The sequence below is a fragment of the Mastomys coucha genome, unplaced genomic scaffold (genome assembly GCF_008632895.1).
Source record: "Mastomys coucha isolate ucsf_1 unplaced genomic scaffold, UCSF_Mcou_1 pScaffold22, whole genome shotgun sequence".
Classification (NCBI taxonomy): Eukaryota; Metazoa; Chordata; class Mammalia; order Rodentia; family Muridae; genus Mastomys; species Mastomys coucha.
Window position 1 is genome coordinate 219337980 of NW_022196905.1, and position 5446 is coordinate 219343425.

Consider the following 5446-nt stretch of genomic DNA (forward strand, 5'->3'; position numbering starts at 1 on the left):
AAAAAAAAAAAAAAAAAAAAAAAAAAGAAAGGACAAAAAGGTATCCAAATACAATTAGTATGAGTGTATGAGTATGTATTTACAACGGGGAAGTAAGCCATCAAGAAATCACTGCAGCCTTCTTTCTAAGATTTCCAGATGACATCTAGACTCTTTTCATGCATAAATTTCCTGCTTACACCTTGGCATTCCCTCTCAACTTGTACACTCTACCCTTCCCTTGAAAGGGCTGTGCGGGGACTAGCCTTGTGCAAAAGCCTCATCAATTTTGTAGAAGTCTCCTGGTATTCCAGCCCATTGAGGCTATTATAAAGAAATGCATCAGACTGGACAATTTGCAAGCACTAGGAATTCACATTTTAGACACCAGGAAATCCATGACCATGGAGCCAGCAGGTTTGGTCTCTAGTGAGGGCTGATTCTTCATAGAACATGCCTTGAGTGACTTTATGAGATAGCAAAGATGGCCAAGCTCCCTCGGGTCCCTTTTATAAAGCATTCATTGCTAGCCTCCTGAAGGCTGGGCCCATTGTCCTAGTGGACACTGCTTTCAGCATGTGGATCTTAGGGAGACACAGACACAAACCTCAGCTCCCTGCAAGCCCACTCACCCTCTTGCTTGATCTTGTCTGTTCTCTGCAATTATCCCCTCTCTCCATTCCTAGGGGTTAACCTCAGAGTTTTTGAGTGGGAATAGGCAAGTACTCTTATCACTGAGCTAATTCCAAGTTCCAACTTTTCTCTTTTCTTTCTTTACAAAAAAAAGTGTGTGTGTGTGTGTTGGTTTGAATGAGAAATGTCCCCATAGTCTTGGGGACTATGCAGTTAGTGTCCCTATTTGAGCAGGTTTAGGCCTTGCTACAGGAAGTAAGTCACTGGAGCAGGCTTTGAGATGAACTCCTCTGGCCATTTCCAGTTTGTCCTCTCTCCATTTTGCTCTCAGCTCTCGTTTCTGCTGTCTTGCTTCCCTCTTACCATACCTCAGCTCTACTATCATGAACTTAACCTCTCAGAAATTATAAATCAAAACAAACTTTTCCTTCTATAAGTTGCCTTGGTCATGGGTGTTCTCTCACAGCAACAGAGAAGGTTACGTTGACCAGGCTGGCCTGGGACTCTCAGAGATCTGCCTGCCTTTGCCTCCTAGTGCTGGGGCTAAGCACACTACCACACCCAGCAAGAAATGCATTCTTGAAATAAAATTTACATACACATAGTATGAAAATGATCTTTTATACAAGGAAGTAAAACATTACCTGCTCTTGGAATATTTCAAATACAACTATTATGGAATATGATAAATGTAAACATATGCTGCACCACTACCGGCATGCCTACCTTTTGCATTCCTACTTTTATTTCCAATCCGATATTTCAGATTTTAGGTCCCTAACTGGGACAAGTGAGGTTTTCTTTGGAAACATAAATGGAATCTTTTCTGATTATGGCATGAAAGAAATCACATGTAACTATACTATAGCCACTTACCATGGTAGTAACTCCACACTGAGCTCACACTACATTTCCCCTGTTTTGGATAAGCAATACTACTCTATAAAGTCAAAAAATGCTTATTGGGTCCTGATTTCATTTAATCTTAGTGTTATTAAGTGACTGTTTCAGATCAGTGTTATTTGTCAATACAGTAAACACTGTAACAAAGTGTGTCCTAGGTGACAGCGAGGTGGGGTACAGCTTTCCAATAAATGACATTGGACCAAAGGAGCATTCATACGGGAAAACCACGGCTCATGATCTCACCTTAAGATACTGACAGACACCAATGCCAAAATACAAAAATACATTGGAAGATTGGGGCCAGGGCGTGGAGCTCAATGGGAGTGTTTACTTGGCAGCTACAAAACTGTTGATTATCAGCGTCACAAAGAAGTGAAAAGGAGGACTCATGAGAGAGCTCCATGGGCAAGGGTGTCTGCTACCAAGTCTGATGATCTGAGCTCCGTCCTAGCGGTCTGCATGGTACGGGGAGAGTGGTGATCTGAGCTCCGTCCTAGCGGTCTGCATGGTACGGGGAGAGTGGTGATCTGAGCTCCGTCCTAGAGGTCTGCATGGTACGGGGAGAGTGCCAACGTCCTTCATTGTCCTCTGACATTCACATACACACCATGACCCTTGTGTACACACACACAAGTGTAACAAAAAAAATTTAGTTTCAAAAAATGGGGAAAATGAAATTAATCTACAAGATTTTTTTAAAACTCTCTCTTAAACTTCAGATAAAACTGACCCCTGAAATTTTAAAGTGATATGTTAGATATGTTAAAATTGAAAATGTCTCTTGGTCAAAAAAAAAAAAAAAACTTTTAAAAATTTTTGGTTCTTATTTTTTGTTTATTTTTATTTTCTGAGAGAGTTCTCCATTGTACCCCTGGCCTGTCTGGAATTTACTGTGCATAGCAGGCTAACCGTTGGGGACTTTCAGCCGTCCTGATACCTCTGCCTCCTGACTGCTAGGATTGCAGGCATGCCTGTTTAAGATCCATCTTTCTTTTTTTTTTTTAAGATTTATTTTATTTTATTTTATTTTATGTGTGTGAGTACACTGTAGCTGTTCAGATGGCCGTGAGCTATCATGTGTGTGGCCGCTGGGAATTGAACTCAGGACCTCTGCCGGCCCTGCTCGCTCTGGCGTAATTCACTGTAGCTGTCTTCAGACGAACCAGAAGAAGAGGGCGTCAGATCTCATTACGGGTGTTCATGAGCCACCACGTAGTTGCTGGAATCCGAACTCAGGACCTTCGGAAGAGCAGTCAGTGCTCTTATCCGTTGAGCCATCTCGCCAGCCCAAGATCCATCTTTAGTAGGGTGCAGAATCAGAGCTAAGGAGAGAGGGCTCAGTGGCTAAAGGTGCTTGCTGCTGCCTGCATGCACACACTATACACACAAATACACAATATAATTTAAAAAGAGAAAGAAGAAACAGAAGAGTGAAACACTGGGCTGGGAAAGGTGGACATATATGTAAAAGCAATTGGTGTGTAAGTCTGACAACTAGAGTTGAACACCCTGAACTGAAGTGAAAAGCCAGGCCCTGGGCAGATCTGTGCTCCCAGCACTCCTATTGTGCAACATATACAAATGGAGACAGGACAGGACGACCGCCTAGATGCTCTTGTCCTCCCTAAGAGAAACGAGAGACCCTTCTCAGTAGTGTGAAAAGCAAGAATGGACTCCCCCAAATTGCCATTTGACCTCCACGTGCACATTGTGGCACACTCACACATCCACATCCACACTCCCACACACCACACATGCATGTATACATACATCCACACACATATACACACACATACATATATACGTACACACATACACATATATACAGACGTACACATATACACACATATATAAACACATACACACCAATTTTTTAAGGCTGCAAACATCATAGAATATTAGATATTTTTTTATTTTTAAAAAAGATTTATTTATTATTATATACCAGAAGAAGGCATCAGATCTCATTACAGATGGTTGTGAGTCACCATGTGATTGCTAGGATTTGAACTCAGGACCTTTGGAAGAACAGTCAGTGCTCTTAACCTCTGAGCCATTTCACCATCTTAGAATATTAGATATTTTAATAAATGTATTTGTCAAAGAACTTACAATTTTTAAAGACTTATTTTTAATCATATGTGTGTGGTTACATGTGCATGCAACTGCAGGTGATGGAGGAGGCCAAAAGTGGATGTCAGTTCCCATGAAACTGGACTTACAGTCAGATGTGACCCTCTGGATGTAGGTAATGAAACTGAATTCAGGTTCTCAGAAAGATCAATGTGTGCTTTTAACCACTGAACCACATCTTCAAACCCGTTTGTTTAGGTGTTTTGTTTTCTTTCTTTTTTCTCTCTCTTTCAGTCAGTCTGTCTATCTGTCTGTCTTCTTTCAAGACTGGGTCTTATGTAGTCCAGGTCTTATGTAGCCTCAAACTCAATCGAAAATGAGCTGGAACTCATGATCATTTTGTCCCCACCTCCCAAGTGCTGAGGTTACAGGTGTGTGCCAACTGGCCCACTGCCTCTGGAATATACAAATTCTTCTGCAATAAAGATGTGAAGGCCACCCAAAACTTCTGCTTCCAACAGACGTAGAGGAAAAAGAACCGAATGCCTGACTGAAGCAGCTTTTGAAGGGCCACATACATGAACAAATACTTTTCATGACAATGGATACGAGGCCACAAAGGACAGTCACACAAGCCAGGGAGAGCCCAGCGCAATTCTCCCCTTCCTGCTTCCAGTGCAGCTTGCTGCTTCCAGTGACGCTCTAGGCCACAACACAAGAATCTTAGAGGGCTGAGGAAATGGAATTTCAGGTTCAGGGAGGTCAGTGCCCTTCAAGGCTGCAGGATAGATTGCCTGACAGGAAATAGCCACAGAGAGGGCTCTGGAGAGCCCCCTTTCAGTGGCCTCTCTCTTTGTCAGTTGAATAGTGGTCAGCAGAAGACATGGGCCAGAGTGGGGAGGGGAGGAAAACTCACTGTGCTAGGAACAAAACGCTAGAAAGGAAGAGAGGACTCAAGATCACCAGATACCTCGTACTGTGGAAACGTGAATAGTTCTTCAGAATTGACAGGGCATTCTAAAGTTCTCTGAATGGACATTGTCTCAATAGTGATGTACAAGTAGCCATAGCTAGGTAAGCGGTGGTCTTAGCTAAGAGAATTTAGTGATAGCATCCTAAGGGTTTAATTTATTTCTAAGTGAATATCTATGAATACATTTGTCCACATATTTATAAGGAGACAACCGTGAAACATTCAACAAAATAAAATGGATATTGTCTGACACTGTGAGGGTTAATATTGTCAACTTAACAGAATACAGAATCATGGAAAAGACAAATCTCTTATATTGCTTCGAGAGATTATCTAAAATAGGTCGATTGAGGTGGAAAGACCTCTCCCAAACGTAGGTGGAAGCATGCCATTGTGCTGAGGCCTTGGGGTGCATAAGAAGGGAACACTGCCTGAGCCAGCATCTCTCCCTTCCCTGACTATGCACACAATGTGACCAGCTGATATCTGCTCCTGCTGCAGTGCCTTCCCTGACATCATGGACTGTGTCCTCTGCAACACGAGCCAAAAAGAAACCCTTTCAACGGCGGTGGTGGTGCACGTCTTTAATCCCAGCACTTGGGAGGCAGAGGCAGGCAGAATTCTGAGTTCCAGGCCAGCCTGGTTGGTCTACAGAGTGAGTTCCAGGACAGCCAGGGCTAAACAGAGAAATCCTGTCTCAAAAAAAAAAAAAAAAAAAGAAACCCTTAAGTAGGTTTTGTCAGGTACTTTGTTACAGCAACAAGACAAGTAGCTAATACAAATATCCACTCAGAAATGACAAGCAGGTAAATATGACCCAAAATGAGGAGAAAACTCATTTGGAACCAACTAAGAAAGCTGAATATAGTGGATTGTGCCTAT